At 35.8% G+C, this 20,130-nt stretch overlaps 1 long non-coding RNA gene across 1 annotated transcript; it reads right to left on the reverse strand.

Annotated features, from left to right (window-relative positions):
* Positions 1-8,816: 8,816 nt before the first annotated feature.
* LOC107309998 lies at positions 8,817-14,707 on the reverse strand. Its single transcript, XR_001553423.2, has 3 exons — positions 14,607-14,707; positions 13,589-13,639; positions 8,817-8,975 (listed from the first exon to the last, which is right to left on the reverse strand). It is a non-coding gene; the product is annotated as an uncharacterized LOC107309998 (long non-coding RNA).
* Positions 14,708-20,130: the final 5,423 nt, after the last annotated feature.

A 20,130-nucleotide genomic window follows, 5' to 3' on the forward strand; every position in this document is an offset into this window, starting at 1 on the left:
GAGTCTACTCCTTTATTCGTGGAATTTCCTTGGCTCACTGTACCTTAAGAAATTATTCCTTATGGCTGTATGAAGCATCTGACACAGATGAGTTGAAGTAATGGGAGGTGGTTTGACAAAAATCTCACAGATTTCTAACTCCTGCATCTGGGAAAAAACAACCCTAAGCACCAGAGCTTGTTGGGGGCACCTATCTGTAAATAGCTTATCAGGAAAGGATCTGGGGGTCCTGGAGGACACTGAGTTGAACACTAGCCAGCAATGCATCCTTGCTGCTAAGAAGGCAAGAGATATTCTTGGCTGTGTTAGGTAAAGTATCACTATAAGGTCAAGAGAGGCAGCCCTTCTGCATTATTCAACACTGGTGAGGGTGTACCTGGAGTGCAGTGTCCAGTTCTGGACTCCCCAGTGCAAGAGAGATCTGGACATACTAGAGAGAGTCCAATAAAGGGCTATGAAGATGATTAAGGCACCAGAGTATCTCCTGTAGGGAGAGAGGTGAGAGGCTGAAGGAACAGGGGCTGTTCAGCCCAGAGAAGAGGAGGATCGGGAGGATTGTACCAATGTGTATAAATATCTGAAGGGAGGACATGAAGAGGATGGAGCCAGGCTCTTTTCAGTAGTGCCCAGTGTCAGCACAAGAGGCCATGGGCACAAACTTGAGTATAAGCAGTTTGGTCTGAATACCAGGAAGCACTTCTGTGCTGTGCAGGTGATGGAACATTGATACAGGCTATTCAGAGGCTGTAGGGGGCTTCTTCTTGGAGGTCTTTAGAAGCTATCTGGGTGTAGGTCTTGTCACCCTGCTCTGGGTGCTTCTGCTAGTGGGCCACTGGGACCCAGAGGTCAGACAACTCTGATTTGGTAAAATGCCACAATATGATAAGTAAATAAATGTTAGATATATGTTGAGTAGTTCTCAATATGTTGTGATTTTCTTTGTGGTTACTGTTCTATTTTGGTCTTGTCTGATTCTGTTGCTATTTGATGAGATCTGTATGCACATAAATTAATACAATTCATCAACATGACAGCTGAATTTTAAATTTGGTTTTACTTTTTCAACCGTTCAGTTTTTACTTCAGCGTTAACATTTGCAGCAATCATACTGTTATGTACTTTGAGATCTTTAATTCAAGAAATATGTACCATAGATAAAGGGAAATATACGTTCCTCAGTGGAGGGGATATTTTTTTTGTTTTCTTGAGATCTCTCTCAAATAACGTCTTAAGCACTTCTGAAGTCATTGGTCTGTTCATGATTAAGTTAAACCATCTACTGAGTTATCAAAGTGACACAGGAGTTACTCTAAAGGCTGCTTTTGTTCTATACCAACAGCCTTGCCTGAAGGTAGAGATTCAGAATCGTTTATATGATCTGAATCCCTCTGCTTCCATATGTTTTTCTTAGACAGCATATGAAAAACATACTCACTCATTCTCTTTCACAAGTTGACAATACATTTTTGTTGTTTTTCTTTAAATATGGGTTGTTGGAACTCTGTTACTATGGCATTTTTTTTTTCCCCCAAAAAACAAACAGAAACAGATTATTATGATAACAATGAAGAGATGCATTGCTAACCCATTGATTAAAGTGGCACAACTAATAAATGAACTGTAATCCTTCATAGCATACTGCTGCACTTCCAGTGAATTTTCTCCTAGTTCTTTGCCTCCCCGGGTGCAGGATCTCACCAGTAGTCCAAAGGCTTTGTATTTGCTGTTGGACATACACTATAAATGGATTGCTAACAAGGTTGGGTTTTTTTGTTTTGTTTTGTTTTGTTGTTTTGTTTTGTTTTTGTTTTTTAATTTTCAGTAGAAGCTGCTGAGCAAGCAATGATGCCAACTTTTCCCTTTAATTTGTTTTTAGTAGAACCTTTCCTTTGTTTTCATCACACCAAACCTGCAACAGATGCATCAGCATATTATTAACAACAACTTTTAATAAAACAACAGCTGTCAGACTTGCCATTTGGGAGAGGAAGGGGAGAAGAGGATAAAATTGAAATGTAATTCAAATAGCTTGATAATAAGGTGTAACAGCAGTAAAATGAAACAAATTTATAGTGGGCCGAAAAAGATAACTAGTGAAAGAATTAGTTCTCAAAACAAACATTATTTCCATTGAAAGTGTTGAATACCGTTTTTTTTGGGTTTTTTTGTTTGGTTTATTTTGTGGTTTGGTTTTTTTTTTGTTTGTTTGTTTTTGAAGTAGTCTTTGTTTGAACTAACAAATTGATTCCTGAATTTAGAGTTCTCTATGAAAAAGAGCACACAATGTTCAGATGAAAAGTCTTCAATTAAAGACAGTGGTCACACTACACAACCTTGCAGGCTTCTTTATGAAACATGCAGTGTAACAAGCTGTAATTAAATATATGAAGGTATGACAATATAAGAGCTTGATTAACTCTATTCTATAGGAAGCTGTGTATTAATTTCCATAATACTTAAAATTATGTGAGGTTTTAATGTTTTCCCTTACCAAATGAAGATGCTAATCGCCCTATTCAAATGTTTGATGAGAGAATTGTGAAGAATACTGAAGACAAAAAAAAATCTATACTGTTACCATTTTAGCAATACTCGTGTGCCCAGCTTAACCAATCTAGAATGAAGCCCTTTTACTTAAATATTTGGGTAAGGTCTAGAACGTCTCAACAAATGAAGACTTTTGAATTTCATTTGGGGATGATTAAAAAGCAATGGTGCTTTCATAAAATAAATAAATAACCTTACCATGGTTTTTAACATTCTTGGGGAGAAAAATGTCTGCACAATATGGTTGAATATAATATTAAACTGAATTTTAAAAGGTATTTATCCAAACCCTAATTTCCTGAAAACACAATTTGAGGTATCTATTGATTACTTTTCGGCACAAAATATGAGTTCTACAATACATATGAGTTGAATCTTCCTTCTGCTAGAAGTTATTTAATCGAGCCAACATATCTGATTGTTACAGCAAACAGTGAATAGGATGCCAGTTCCTATTACTATTACTTTGTTTTCACTCGATTCTTATAGCTAGGATGAAAATCTTAAATTCCCTGTAGCTTGCTGCTATGCCAGCATTTGGTGAAGGGTTGATGATGTTTGTTTTTTGCTGTTAATGATGTTTGGTCTGCTTAAAAATTGAGGCCACTAGCTGTAAGGAGCTACTGCTACACCAAAGAACATTTCAGTTCTATATTATTGAGGGAAATATCCCAGACAATTTCATTCTCAGCAGGTGTCGTGAGGTTAAGCATTTCAGGTCAGTAACGTGTTGTTTTTTTTCTTCTAAAGTTACTCGTCCAGTATAGAGTGTTTTTTTAGGTAATGTTCAGTGAGAAATGTGTTATGATTCCTTAGTGTCACAACAAAAACCGGCAAACCTTGGAGAAAAGGAATTGTGACAACAATTTAGAGTCTATGGCTTACTCTAAGTCAAGCTCATCACCAAACACCTAACATCGATTTTAATCCTACTGCTTTAGTCTTCAAAGCCTTTTGTGATTCCAGTTTCATTTACACCTTTGTCTCTTGCAAAAAGAGATGGTGTCATGCGTAAAGCATTATTTGAGGGGATGTAGCAATGATTGCAACCACCTACAGTACAAACCAATTCTTTATCTGTTGTTCTCTTCCTCTTGGCTGATGTTTCAGCTTATTGATTTCAGAATATCAGCAAGTGTCAGCCATTTGAAAATCACCATTTCTGAATGAGAAGAATGTCACATAAATGCTACAGAAATTACACAGGCTTTAACTGAATCTTAATCACTGAATTTCTGAGCAGACTGATGATGACAGCTATCATGCTGAAAAATGTCATAATTTATGACACACGGTATGTGTTCTCTGGAAGACTGAAAACCAGTACTTCAGCTTTTACTAGATATTTGGGATGCAGATTGCTATTTTACATAATTACGTCTGCCAAAAAGATTAAATTTGTACTAAAAATATGTACCACTATTTAAACACAAAGTGCTTTTTTTCCTCCACTGTTATTCTCCTTCCTATCTCTATTCAATACATATCTAATTTCCTTTTTGTTGTGCTGCCTCCATTCTCTTTACCATTAATTCTTTGCATTGTTCCATTTTTCTTTACACCCTTGTTATATCACCCCCATCTCTGTTGTCCTTAGTCATTATTAATTTAGGTGAAGAGATTATTTTTTTCGTTCTTCTTTGTTCAGAATCACTCTCTATTCCCTTTGTTTATCCCCTTCACTTTATGGCAGCATTTGATTCTCCCTATTTCACATCTCTGCAGTTCAAAATTCCTCCCTATTCCAGAATTCCTGTTTTCCTGCACTTCCACCAACCAATTATTTTGCTATTTCTGTCCACAGAAATATATCCGAGTCCTTCACTGTTGAAATGCATATTTTTTTCAAAAACTCTTATTTTTAATCAAGCCTCAGATAGCTTAATTATCCAGCATATTACTGGTCTGATCAGTGAAAAGCAACAGTTTGTTATGGATTTTCAGGAAGAAAGACTGAAGAAAGGATTGTTGTTGTCGAGTAAATTGAACAAAAGCAGATATCACGAGGAGCTATAGCTTTGGTTGTTCTGAATTTTGTTCTTACCAGAAAATAGGTGGCCCTTGGATCCAGCCTTCACCAAAGTTTTCTTAGACTTGAATGTATTACCTGCATCCCTCATGTCTATCCAATCAGTGCCTCTTCTACTGCCTTACTCCCTCCATTCTGCTCTTATTTTAGATCTGAATTTAGGTTAATTTTTCTAGGACTTCAGCTAATTCATTTAAATTGATCTAATTATCTTGCTAGGGTATTTACAATTTTCTTCTGATTTCTAAATATTAGCATTATCTAATTAATATTAGTTTAAATGCTAATTATTGTCACCTTCAATAGGTCCTGCACCTTCAGAATAAAAGGAGTTAGTACTTGCTATAGAAAAATCTATTTTTGCGTTAAGTATTGCATTTAGCTGATAGAAGATTATTTGCTAACTTATAATTAGTACAACATACATGAGTTTTCAGTTCTCACTTCGTGCACTGCATTCTCTGGATACCATAGCACAGATAAGCAAGAACTCAAGCAAAACTCTCATTCTTGCTGGCACTTGCAATCTGTTGTGACAGACTGCAATGTGAACAGTCTAGTAATGAGAGAGAGTTACTACTAAGGCCTTGTGTCCTGTGTTGACTTCCTATTAGCAGTTTAAAAAAAATCTGTCAGTACGATTCCAGTTTTATGACTTTTAATATTAAAAATCTTGACTATGAATGTTTAATGTTGCTTAATTAATTTAAACTGCACCAGCTATTATTTCACTAAGACATTCAGTGAGAACTGAGATACCAAGGGCCTCATAAGTAGTAATTAAGGTTGTGAAACAAGAGCTGTGATGAAGCAGATATTGTACTGGTGCTTTCTTTTCCATGTTCGGTGCAGTGTTATAACATCGCCAGGAAATGCATTTGAAGCAGCAGACCTACTTCACACAGACTGGTATTTTGCTTTAACTTAAAGACTTCTGGCCTACCCTGAGGAAAGTAATGGTTCCAGTTGGTTGTTGTTCATCCAGGCAGCCCTTAGGGCTGTGCTCAGTGAGATTCTGGGCACTTCTGTATTTTAACCATCTTGGTTTCCTGATGAGGTCAGCAAAGGGGAGATAGCTTAATCAGCATACCAGCTAATTTCAATTTATATATCACTGAGGAGGTGACCGCCACCTTCAACTACAGTGATTTTGTATCTGAGGATGGTTGATTTCTAAACATGTCCAATAATGGAGGAGAGAAATCTTAACCTTAAAGCCAATACGTATTCCAAAGAGTTTGGTTAATTTATCAGTTGATGGGAGCAAAGGATGAGGACAAAAGAAACGATTTTCTGAGAATGTGGAACACAGAAAGGAAGAAGCACTGAGCTTTAGTAAGGTTTGGACAGAGCTCCAGATCTCAAAAGTTCAAAGGATTTTGCGTATCTCATTCAAGCTCAGCAGCCTCAGTATCAGGGCATTTGAGGGGGTTTGGAATCTCCATCAGTCCAGGGTTTTTTGTAGCAAAGTTATACAGCTGTGGACCCTCTTCACCTATTATGTGGCATAGATATTATGAAATAATTCCCGCAAAATACAGGTATGTGTTTTCCCCAGTCAGTTCTGCCATTTGTTTCAAGTCTGAGAAATCAAACACGAATAACATTGTGTGTGAAACAGATGACTTTGTAAGGCAAAAATAAACATTGATAAATTTCTAGAAGAAAATGAAGAATAAGAATATAATTATACAGTATATAATATAGCATCCTTCTAAATGAATGAATCTACAAGTTGGTTTCAGTTTATCTCAAAACACAATGAGAATTCAATCTGGAACTGTTACTAGTTGTTGACTAACTGAAGAATTATTTTTGAAGAGCAATTGCTCAAGAGCTGATATCATTATTTTAATACTTTTCTTGTCAACAATTAAAAACGTCCTCATACTGTAACTGACAAATAGAAAATTAAGTTTATGGAAAGCACTTGTTTTTAATTAGTTCTATGTAGAAAATGCCTATTAAAAAGTTCAGTCTACTACTTTGCATGTTTTTCATCTTTTGTATGGAACATTGCTTTGGAAACATGGGAAGCCTAATGTTTTTTGCCAGTTGTATGATCAGATCATTGGTGATTCCTAATTGTGGCCTCAAAATTACTACCATCTTAATTTTGTCTGCTTTGCTATAATCTCAAATTTTAGATTAAGTCTGAGATAACAAACCAAATGAATACATAATACAAAGGAGATCAGCTGGTCTCACTGTCGGCTGGTATGAGACACTGACAGTAAAATATAAAATGCCTAGAGCAATTCTGCTTCTCAAAGACTTGAAAAGGGTATAATTTGAGCGACTCAGTGTTCTTCCGCTAATATTTTTGAGGTAAAGCATATTTTCCATTAACACAACAGGTATAATTATAACCCTTTCTATGCAGAAGGACTTTATGAGGAAGTAAATTCAACCATGTGAACTTTATTTACAGGTTATATTTAGGCCCCAAAATTGCTTTCTTTGAAATAACATTTGCTGTATTGGACTAGGAATATCACTACATTCCTTCCCCCAAAATGCTTGCATAAATAATGCACTTACTGGGTTAGCTGCAAGGGATTTTATTTCTTCTTTTTCTTTTTCTGTTTCTTTTTCTTTTTCTTTTCCTTTTTCTTTTCCTTTTTCTTCTGCTTTTTCTTCTGCTTTTTCTTCTTCTTTTTCTTCTTCTTTTTCTTCTTCTTTTTCTTCTTCTTCTTCTTTTTCTTTTTCTTTTTCTTTTTTTTCTTTTCTTTTTTTTTTTGATGGAAAAAAAAAAACAAAACAACACCATTACCTTTTTACAATTAGACATACAAGTACAAATCATTACCTACTTTTACAAAAGAGGAGACTATCAGTACTTGACCTGGTGTAGTATACAGGGGGGATATAATATCTGTTACTGGGAAGGACACGGTTATAACATTTTTAAGCTTTATTTTTATGACAATGGTATGTATGCCTCAGTGTCTGCTTTCATTACTCCTTTTATTCTCAAGTATAAAGACAAATTCCAGGTGATTAGTGTGTCAAATCATTTTTCCTGAAAGCAGCACAATAACCAGAGATATCATGGTGAGCAGGGCTTGAGAGACCTCAAAATTGTTGTCCAGTCAGTGGAAGATGGTCCAAGGCTGCACCAGGTGCTTCCAAATCACATCAAAGTGTTACCTGATTTTTTTTTATTTTTTTTTATTTTTTTAATACATAAAGAATTTATTTTTCACTAAAGGGTATTGAAGTAAGGAAATTGCTTGATTGGAGGTTTTTTGGAGTAGATGAGACAAACATTTGACAGGAATGATGTGCTCAGTTGTGGTTGAGTTTGCTTTGGGAGCAAATAATCATCATTTGGGAGATGATCTCACAAGTTCCCAGAAAAAATCTTTTGACAGAGAAACAAAATTCCTGTCAGCAGTATTTTCTAAGTTTTCTTTCTTGAAACATTTCCCATTGTAGTTAGTCAGTCTCAGTTACCTCATCCCAACATGTCTGATGGCAAGGAACATCCCTATTATGAATTGCAATTTATTCCTTCACACTTTTCCAGCTTTTTATAACTATTCTGTTTCAATCTGGCTTTTCTTTTGCCACGTGGATAGTAGCTCATTTTCTCCAGCAGCAGTGCTGCACTTATTGATAAGGATCAGAAATCAGTGAAAGGGCTCAGAAGACAAGAATTGTCAGACTTCTCAGAGTTCTCCTTCAGTAGCTCTCAGTGTCAGTCTCTGTGTTGCTCACTTCATGCTCACATGGCTGTGCATTGGCTGGATCATGTGTGCTGTCTTTCTCCATGTTTTTTACCAAGACCTGGTCTTCAAGCTAGTACTGCTGTTTCTTGTTGTGGCAGCAAAGTTTTGGGATAAAAATGTATGCTGTGACTTCAGCTTTCAAAAACATAGCTACTTCTAAATCAAATTGTTTAGGTATTCTTTGTGGTGTAGTTGGCTGCTGGTTACATGTATGATTGTGACTGCAGCTGCACTGTTCTTCCATTGAAATCCAAGCCAAGGTTAAAACTATTTGTACTACTGAACACATGCCAGCAGTGTGTTCCCGCAATGAAAGCTAATAGCATGCTGGACTGCTTTGACAGGAGCATAATAAGCAGCTGGAGGGAAATGATTACTCTTTTCTGGTTGGTGCTGTGATTTGGCTGAATATTCAGTAATGTGTTCTGATTTTGGTCTTCCTTCAACAATATCAACAGGCAAAGTCCTGTAGACACCCACCAAGAGAGTTAAGGGGATGGAGCATAAGCCTTACTAGGATGATCAAAGGGGACTGTGTTTGTTCAGTTTGAAGGAAACGGGTTCAAAAAGATCCAATTGCTGCCTTCAAGTGCCTAGAAATGAGTAGTAGAGAAGGTGAAGTAGCTTCTCAGAGATACACAGTGAGAGAATAAGGCATTATTAACAACCTGCAACAAGATAACAACAACAACAAATTAAAAAAAACAAAACAAAAAAAAAAACCATCATTAATTGGTCAAGCCTAACACAGTAAGGCTTCACAGTTTTGGAGCTTTTCAAACCTGATGTTAGCTCTGCTTTCAGTATATTGTTGGCCCAGAAAACCATTATGATGTCTTTGAATCCAAATTCTCCTGTGATTCTGGTTCTACTCTTTGTCTTCAGGGAAAAAACATCTTGGTAAAAAACCCTAGCACAAAAAGAATCTTTGTCTTTCTTGCATATGAGAACCACTTTAGCTGAGTGGTCTATGTGGGAGGAAAAACAATAGGATGGCTGCATGTCCATATTAGAGCATACATTTGGATTTATTAACTCCCAGGACTCTGGAATTATATTACAGGATATGATTATTGATAACAAAAATTCCTGTGCCTTTTTATTAGGATTGAGTTTATCCTCCACAGAATAATATCAGCTCTGTTAGGCAAATTTTGAAAGCATTTGGTCTGATCCCTGTATGAACTAAGAAACTGTGGTGATGCTGGAGGAAATGAGAAATCATAGTCTCTTTAAGAAAGCTGCACTGAGGAAATAGTCCAGAGTTCACAATATTGTTCACCTTATCTTCTGGAGTTCCTTTTCATTTTGATGTGCCATATTAGGGAAAGGCAAAAGGTTTTTTTCCCTCACTGGATTAATAATCCACTGAAAAATCGTGGTGTGTACATGGTTTACACAGACGTTTATAAATATATATCTAGTATCAAATGGAAGATATATTGCTCTTCACTTTGTAATCACCATCCTTTGAAGTCTGAGTTCCCATAATTATTAATTAAATCATAACTGGGTTTTCATTTATTTATTTATTTATTTATTTATTTATTTTCCTTCGGCCTAGAAAGCTACACCAATGACATTACCTATAGCAGTTACATTTCCCCCCACTTTAAAACATGTATGTGATATTAAAGATATTTAAACTTCTGTACTATGGAGATTTCTCTAATTTTGAGATTGAAAAACCGCTTAAAAACAAAACCAAAAACAAACAAAAAACACAACACAACAAACAAACTTTTCTTTAGAAACAGTTCAATCTGTGCTGCTATACTACAGCCTGATCTTCCTTGCACAGCCCCTTTGGGTTTTCCCTCTGGTCTGTAAGAGAAGATACTGTTTTATCATATAGTAGTTTAATCTTTTAATTCCTTTTAGTGTTCTGGAAAGGTTTTCAGGCAGTATTACATTATTTTATCAGCACCACAACAAACATATATTTCAATTATTTCCTCATAAACATGTAAAATATTTGCCACTTTAATCATTGAACTGGCTTTAAAATATATAATTTTCTGCTGTAGAATAAACAACAGATTTTTTTACAAACTCATCTCCAGCAAACGTTGCCCATTTTATCAGAGAAACTTTGGCATTCCTGCAGTGGAAATCATTTATCTCCTCTGAAAATCACTTTTGCTTTGTGGAAATTGTTAAATGAAGCTGAAAAGGTTCAGTTGCACTGAGAACTGGCTGAAATATTATTCATTTGCTTGGATGTGTTTGAATATTTTGTGCATTTTGAAAGCACAATAAGAGTCTACACATAAAGAGGCAAATACACTATTTGTAAATTCAGTTTAACATCTAAAACAGTATAACCAAAATATAACACATTTATGATTTACCATTTGAATCATAAAATCATAGAATAGGTGCCACGTTTGGCACCTTTTCAATTTGTTATAAATTTCTTGTTTGTTGCTTCCTGTTGAAGTTCACAGAGGCAGATGGAGAATTGAAAGCCCCAAGAGATGAGGGCTAAGCCAATATATCCCAGTGCCAACTCACAAATTTCAGATATTTTTTTTAATGTTATACTACTGGGGAACTTAATAGTATTACACTGGAGGAATATTCATCATGTGTATTGGACAGTACATATGTCAGTATTCCCACTGTTGAGTACTGGGGCATGTACTTGAATCACTCAAGTTAGTTGTGTCTACTCTGGTCAAACTGTGTAACACAAGCACATGAATGCACGAGCATTTTGGCTTTTTTAGACTGCAAAAGGATCTTTGCAAGTTTCTCAGTAGGGTTGACAACTCTTATTTTGTTTTCAGTTAGGGAATGGTTCATTTCCAAAATAATAGGTACAGCCATTTCTAAATGACATTTGCCACGCGTGGAAATAAAAACTGCAGTGGCAGTTTTTCATGGTCATTTTTCCCATTCTACAGATGCTGTAGTTTATAAATCCAGATATATTACAGATATGTACATATCTTCCACACTGTCGCAGAAATACTGAGTTACAGCCTGAAACAGTGATTGCACACCACATGGGAAGGCAGGGCCATCCCAGGGGAGCTCAGGTGCATGTAATGCCCCTGAGTGACCAGAAGGGATGGAGCCAGGATCCACCCTTTTCTAGACCTCATTTAAGGGTTGGCAGTGGAGGTGAGGGTATCTTGCTGGAGATCTCTATCTGAGGGCTTTTGGAGGCAAGCAGCTTTTTTTTTTTTTTTTTTTTTTAACCTTTGTTTCTGCATCTATAACTGCTGCATTTGGGTTTGTCCTCATTTGCTGCAGCCTGGGACTTTGTCACCCCACTATTGCTGTACTTTCCATCACGTTATAGCACTGTGGAACTCCATGTGGAAAATTGCCTTTTGCTAAGTATGGTTGTGCATTTCCACACATTTTATTCTAGAAGTTTCCAGCAAATTATCTAAAGAAAAATGTAACTTTCCACCTGTGAATTTTCCATCTAATTTCAGGTAGACAACTTAAATGCTGGCAGTCAGGTTTGTGTCCACATCTTCCACAGTACCAGGCTCTTAAGATTCCACCAAGTACTGACTTCATCCACTGGGGGAAATGTTTACTAACACCAATGGCTTTGATTCTGACTCACAATCTGTATTCTGCTGTTTACTAATGCCAATGTCTTTGAGTCTGACTCACTCTCTGTGTTCTGTGACTTTTTTGTCCAGTTTGCCCAGTGATAGGCTAAAGAGCTGGCAGTAATTTGGAGGTGCAGTAAGCACCTATGAGAATCTGCATCCTGATGAACTGCTTTCAGGCTGCAGAAGCGTTGCAGTTAAGAGAACTGAATTTCACCTTATTGAGACAAGCAGCACAGCCATAGAAATTAAATGAACTAGGGAGAGACAGATTGTTGTGAAATACATCACCTGTTATTAAGATATGGGAAGATTCAGTCTCAAATTAAATTAGAGATGGGAAAGAGGATGAGTGTAATGCAAGACCCAAGCTGGATACATTTATATCCATCTCAGTAACCCCCACCCTGTTAAGATATCTATTTAATTAGATAGTTTGTAAGGCAGTGTTTTCTTATTCCGTCCAAACAAATTCACATATTCATTGAAGAAAGGAGCCCTTTCAGGGAGACCTGACCTTCATTAAAGCTTCATAGAATAGTGATAATGGATAGTCAAGGGAAAAGACTAATAAGTTACTTAGAGCTACTGTAATTAGGATGCAGTAGTGGCTGTAAACTGATTTTTCATGTGCAAAGTTCGTACAGTTATAAAAAATATCGATATCTTGCATAATAGTAAGAAGTCTTATAATCCAACAATATTCTTGATTAAATTATTTAGACCGATGCAATCTGATTTGTGTTTGAGGAATAAATAGCTTGTTGCCTGCGTGTTAGCGGGCGATGTTAACTATTTTCTTATAAAAAGGAAAATGAAGAGAAATCTTGTTCTGAATTTTATTTCTTTCCTTTTTATGAAAGGAATTGTTAAAGCTTCATTGACCAAACTAGCGTTATTTTCCTCTTTGTTTAATACAGACCTGCCCAGATGCTTTCCAGGACAGTTTCCTTGTATTGGCAAATCTCTGACATTCTATAAGTTAACAAACCATATGTATTTCTGCATTGTAGAAAGAAGTCTCTAGCAGATATTTAACTGAATATTATCAAAAAGAGAAACATAGAGAATAGCTAACTGAAATGCCTCATTCCTGTGCATACAAGGAAAAGCTGATAGACTCAAAAATATTTTTGAGTTACTGGTTCTTGAATTATTCAGATATTCTAGACAGTGATACTTGTTTGTTATCTCAACTGAAATGTTTTCCAGCTAATAAATACACCAGTGATGGTTATGTTATTAAAATAGTCAATAGACATAATGAAACCAATCAATATGTTGGAAATATGCCCTTTTGTCCCAGGAGCCCAACATTCTTTTTACCAAATCCATATAAATTCTTGCTTATTTTACATTCAATTTCAGCTTTTACACTTAGGTCTGATAAAAAAACGGTGACAAATTTTGCTGCATAAATTGCACCACTTCTTTCCAGCCTTTTCTTTTTTCTTTTTTTCTTTTTTCTCTCTTTTATATATGATATAACCCTTTTCAGTAGTTAGATAAAAAAGATACTGCTAGGTTGCAGGGCTACTTAAAATTTCATGTTGCATATTCCACTGTTGAACATAACAAGAGAAGGAGATTCTGAAATCATCCTTGGGCAGCTTAAATAAATATGTTATAAAAGAGTAACCTGGAAACTGAGTATTGGATTATAGAAATAATTCTGTTTTAATTAAATTCATAATTTTTATTTGGTTTACCTTTTTAAATGAGGTAGGTATCCATTCCATTTCAACTCACAGTTTATCAGCCTAAATTGAAGAGATTTTCTTGTTGTTAGTTCAAAGACTTTCCTGGAGTATGTTTTTCTTTCAATTGAAATCTTAATATACAACCAAATATACAATGTCACAAGCTATGCTTTCATGATTAATTTTCATTCTACTTGAGACATCATGAATCAATTCATAAGCGTTTCAGGTACAATATTCTTTATGTTACACAGATATTGTGTATGTGTATATTGAAATAAATTTAACACTTAGAAAAATAAAAATAAGGAATCTACTCCCACATTCTGTATAATGCACATTAAAAAAATATTGATACCCAGACTCCTGAGCAACATGAAGTTTTCATAGTTTATCCACAATTTATGAGAATTTGATGAGGAAAAAAAATGCATAAATTAAATAGAGAATATAAATTTTCTGTATTCTGGAGATTCCCCCTTTTTGATGACTAAACAGTATAAAAACGTCACTGGATAAGATACAAAACCCAACAACCTTAGCAAAGTGATATCAAGAGGTGGGTTTTCTGTGTTTTAGTTCAGAATACAACCTTTTTAATCCTGCGAAAAGTAAATGCCAAATTATATACTTGTATTCTGTCCAGACACAGAAGCTGCACTGAGCTTTTGTGAAATCAAGGGTTTCTGAAAGACCATGTTATGAGTCCAACCAAGCATTATAGTCAGATATTTATAAGCAGAATGTGGTTAGCTGAAGAATGTTTTCTGTGGTCTGTGCTGCTTAAAGTTGTACAAAACAGTCAGTGTTAAATTTTTGACAACACAGCAACACTGTAAGTTGTGGATTTGTTGGAAGGTTCTGAGTACTTTCAGTTCTTTTTAGAAGGAATGAACTTTTAATATCAACCTGTAATGGGGTGGCTGCTCTTCATAGCACCATAGGAAGGCCTGTCATTATTGTTATAGAAGAGCATCATAGGCACCTGTCACAGAAGAAAATGAATACTGTTGTGCTTGTTGCATACCTTCTCCCTCAGGTTTTCTGAGCTGTCTGTCTTGCACAAAATGCTTCTGTAATTTCCATCTGTGGAGAGACGGCATTTAAAATCATGGCCTTACTTGAAAAGCTGATGAGTTATTGAAAGATGAGGGCAAGAATTCTTTCTCTCGTGAAGGGCTGGTTTTGTTTTGTTTTCTCCCCCCCAAAAAAAACCCACTTTAATTATTTTTTTAGTTTTGTTTAATTTCTTTTCTTTATGCACATGCATGTAAAATATTTTGCTTTTAAACCATGTGACCCACTCTTTGGTGGTGGTGAAGTTCTTGAGCAAAAGTGGTTTGTGTTATTCATGCAGTAAATCGTGGGAGAGTGTAAGAGAGGCAATATTAACAAACTTTGACAGCAAAGGCTTTCCTCAACTGCCTCTTGTGAAGGATGAAAGGCAAAACTCTATAAAGGAGAGATTAAAGCGCAATGCTAGTTTGCATCTGTCAGCTCCCACTGTAAATCCAGGGTCGCTGGCGTGGATATCTTGTGCTCCTTCGCAAATCCTAATGATCTGTCATTACTGTTTCTGAAACACATTTACCAAAAAGGAACATGCAAAGAAATGAGCATTTTGTACTTATATTGCTAAAACTCTGACAGCTAGTAGGAACCCTCAGTGTTGAATTCTAAAAGGATTTTTGGGGAAAATTTGAATATGTATATGTATATGAATATACATATATATAAATGTCCTTCAACCCCCTTCTTATTAATAATTCTCCTAGGTGTGAATTGTAGCTAGACTGATCTTACGGAAAGACTGAAGATAAGAATAAAGTTTTCTATAATCAAATGCAGCAGGAGATATTTGTATTAGGAATTTTCATTGGGGAAAGACAACCAAATTTTTAGAAATTTGTCCAAAGGAAGATAGAGAAATGCCATTTAATTTACAACCACCTGTATATGTACATGCTCAGGCATCCATAGCATTCACATGTGGCAAATGTTATGTGTGAGCACTGAGGTATTGTGTCTAGAATTTGTCATATTCTTAAGTAAATTTTTTGATGGTGTTTTTGTATTCTGAAGACTAAGCATTATTTAATGCTTGCAAACATTAAATCAGAATACTGATACATAAACTACTGTCATGTTCAGAATAAGCTGCATCAAAGTAGCAAGATTTCTTTATATTTATCTAAATACAGCACAAGTAACTCAAATGGAAATTAAAACAATAAATTTTCTTTCCCAGTGGGAAGGCAACTATAACTAACATGTTCTATTAATGGACAGGATAATAATAAGAGATCTCCAATGATTTTCAATAATCAAGCCTGGTCTGAAACTTGCCATCTGTCATAAATGAAATTAACTTCCTTCTAAAATACTGTCACTCTATCCATCATTAACTTATGTGTCTTATGTTAGTTTGTAATTGAATTAGTATTTTGTACAATTTCATCATATTGTAGTTATTAAAAAAAAAAGGCTAATCTCTCTATTCCACCTTAATTTACCCTGATTATAGGTGTTAATAATATTTTTTATCATTGTAAACTGCTCTTTTGTTTTATTCATCTCTGGTTTTGTGTTTGCCCCTCATTCCCAAAGGCTCTGCTCTACAAGATTTTGTTTAACAGAGGTGGAGAAGAATGGGTAGGTTAAAGACACTTTTCCTGGCGAGGGAGGGAGCAATGTTCTGCACCAGGACAGACTTTCTTGTGATTATCTACAAATAACAGAAGCAGGCTTGGCTTCAGTCCTCTTTTCAAAGAGTAATTCACAGAATATATAAAGATCCTCATGAATTATTAAAAATAAACTTTCAAATTCAAAGGTTTTGCTTAGGTAATTGCATCACACAGAGTACTCTGTGACCAGTCATCAATGCTCATTTCTTTCCTTAAAAGAGAAAGTCTAGACTTTCCATCCATAACCCGTATTCATTTTTTTGTTGTGATGAAATGAAGATAAAAATTCAAACTCTGTTTCACAATATTATACTTCTTCTTGCTAGTTTACAATTAAAATCTTCTAATTGTGGCAGCTGCATTTCTGCATTTCAGAATAGGGCACACTGCTCTAATATTCTGATTTTCAGAAGATTTTGAACGAAATGTGGTGATAGTGTTACTGTCCCATAGTTTGTGAGCGTGGCCCATTAGATACCAAAACAAAAAGTTCTATACTTAGAGTCAGGGCAGGCAATGCTTTCTGCACTTGCATTGAGATCAGTTGGAAAAAAAATATATTTTCTAATGTATAGAAGTACTCCACTCAATCAAGGAAACATTAGCTTTGTTTCCTGAATGTCAGCACTCATTACATTTTGTCTCTTTATGTTCGTTTGGCTGGAAGGGTTTTCTAGCATCTTAGGAAATAAAAAATCACAAGCATTATGCAGCTGCAATAAAAAGGTTTCCTCATAGAGCAACCCAGTTGAAGCATTCTCATGTCAATCACAGAATAAAGAAGAAAAGGGAATCATAATTGAAAACATATTACCAGTCAGTATCAGTAACTGGTGTGACTGACTGCTGGCCCACCCTGTTGGCTTTATTCTCTGCTGTGACTGAAACAGCTCTCCTAGTGCTCACAACACCTTGGTCATCGTGTTTAAGGAGCAACAGGTTGCCAGATATTTCTAGGTCTCTTGCCTATGAAGCCTGAGTTTCCTGATGATGGTTTTTCAAATCAAGATCATGAATTTGCCAAAAAATAGATATTGCAACATGAGAAAAGCAGTCCTGTGGTGTGCAGGCTTAAGTTTGGCATGCAGTATTCTGTGAACTTAGTGATACTACTATTTCTATGCCTTTTATTTTTCCTTTTAAAGAAAGAGTTTAGAAAACAAAGAAATTATTCTTATTTCTAGTAATAAAATAATAGGTATTTAGATATTTAAAAGAGATTATTATAGAAATAGAAAACTTAATAAAATTATAGACTAATGGTGCAGTCGATAAGATGGAAAAGATGGAAGCTATTCAAAGAGACCTAGACAAGTTTGAAAAGTGAATCCACATGAACCTTATTAGGTTCAACAAAATCAAGTGCATAGTGTTGCACTTGGGTTGGGGAATCACAAAGATGTGTACAGTCTGGGACAATTCACTGAGAGCAGCCCTGCAAGGAAGGACATGGGTGTTCTGGTGGATGAAAAGCTGGATGCAAACCAGTGTTGTGCTCTTGCAGCCCAAAAGGCCGGCTGTATCCTGGACTGCACAATATCCTGCACTGGGTGACCAGCAGGGAGAGGGAGAGAACTGTTCCTCTCTTCAATAAGACCCAATTTGGATTACTGTGTTCAGGCCTGGTGCTTCCATTAAAAGAAGGATGTGGTGGTGTTGGAGTGAGACCTGAAGAGGATCATGAAGAATGATCAAAAGGTTAAAGCACCTCTCCTATTAAGAAAGGTTGAAGCAGTGGGGTTTGTTCAGCCTGGAGAAAAGAAGGCTCCAAAGAGACCTTATTGCAATCTTCCAATACTTCAAAAAAACTTGGAAGCAGGAGTGAATCTTGACTTTTAGTGTGGTCTGTTAGTGATAGGGCAAAGGGGAATGGCTTTTAACTAAAAGGGAAGAGGTCTAGGTTAAATGTTAGGAGAAATTCTTTACTCAAAAGGCAATGAGGCACTGGCACAACTACCCAGAGAAGCTGTGAGTGCCCCATTCCTGGAGGCTCTGAGGACCAGGTAGGATGGTGCCCTGGGCAGAATGATATAGGGGGTGGTGCTACAGGATTGGGACTATAGTCTTCCAACCTAGCCATTCTATGATAATCTGACTTAATGGTTAGCTAGAGACTCTTTTTGAGCAAGTATGTAAAATGGTGGACATAATAAGAATCTTTTCTGTCTTCCATATGCATTACATAAAATGACCTATCATAATCACAATATTTACACAAGAAGATAGACAAGGGACTGTTTGTCTCACATCCTTAGAAATGCTTAAATTGAAGGAATCTGAAGATACATCCTCAAAGAGTGCATTAATATTAGTATTTCAGTTCAAATCAGTAAAATATTTTGGAAGTGAATCTCCCAGTTGTTTCCATTTGCAGCACAAGATCATGTTGTGAAGTACTCTTGGTCCTCTGTGAGTACTTTGTCTGAAATAAATCTCATCTGAACGTTTTTTTTCTCATATTTCATGAGTGATAAAAAGTGTTCTGAACAAGATTGGAAGTGATCTCTGCCCCTTAAATATTTTCACATGCCATTTCCTCTATTAGTCCTCATTTTGGTACTCAGTGCCACAGCCATAATTGACTTGTATTGCTTGAATTCTGAATGTCATAATTGATAGTTTTGGAAAGCCAGTTCTATTAGACTTGCTATGATGCTTTATCTCAATTTTCATTTCTTATAGTTCACATTTTTTCCTTGGCTCTTTTTAGAGAACTCCAGCAAAACTACATACAGCTCTACTTTGAAAAGCCAACAGAAACTTGAAAGAACTTTCTATAGATGTGCTGTCCGTGGTCAGACCAAGGCACTGTTACCTTTGTGGTCTGGTGATGCCTTAGCTGAGGGTGGTAGCTGTTTTTCCAGGTATGTGATACTGGATAAGACATGGGAAAGTGAAAATTGTGCTCTCTGTTGAGTACATTAATGCCTAAGGCGAAAGGATCCTGTAGATTTGTTTCTTGTCCCAGAAAACTCCCCTTGGGAGTTCTAAATATTTCTAGCATATCTTGAATAAGCTTCAAGGAAAAATAGGAATATAAAACATGAATAGATTCTCATTTTTGTTTGACACGTTGTGAGGTGTCATTAATTATTGAAAACAAGGCAGGCATCAAGAGAGCATTCATGACACATGGCCCAAGGTTGAAAACTGTGTGCCACAGGCATAGATTTTAAATTGTTCACTTACTGAGAAGGGCTGTATCAACAAATCTTATTTACATGAAATGAAATGAATATTTTGTTATTTTATTGAATTTATTCAGCCTACCTCTCAGTCTTAACAAGCAGGGAGTTATTGGCTGTAAATTATGATTTAGAGCTATCATATTGTTCTTTTAAACTAAAAAATATTTTTGATGATTTGTTGGATCTGTAACCACCACTGTTGGAGAATTCTATATGTGCGCTCAAAATGGACAAATGTTCATGTATCACTAATTCTGGGGGACTTGAGGCAACTACCACCAAAAAAGCCGATAGAAAGTCTGGGCAGTTGCTGTACAATCTGTATTGTCACTTTTTTCTATATGCCTAATATCAAACATTATTGTTTACTGTTTGCTCAACTATAGCTATTTAAAAATAGCTTTATGCCTTCTGCAATGTACAAACCAAATAGTACTATCAATGTATTAATTATCTCCTTAGCAGATAATTGTGATGTTTTCTTCAAAAGCTACAGTGTTTTCAAGGAATTTGCTTAGAGAATTCTGTTTAGTAAAAAGAAATAAAAGAAACTGAAAGTGTTTATTAGATGACTTATGAAATACAGCCATCCAGTTTCTTTATTTGTAGCCATGAAGTTGGATGTGTTTAAAAATGTTTATATACCCCGAAAACAGATCAACAACAGAGTAACGAA

Source organism: Coturnix japonica, chromosome 2 (genome assembly GCF_001577835.2).
Source record: "Coturnix japonica isolate 7356 chromosome 2, Coturnix japonica 2.1, whole genome shotgun sequence".
In the NCBI taxonomy this organism is placed as follows: Eukaryota; Metazoa; Chordata; class Aves; order Galliformes; family Phasianidae; genus Coturnix; species Coturnix japonica.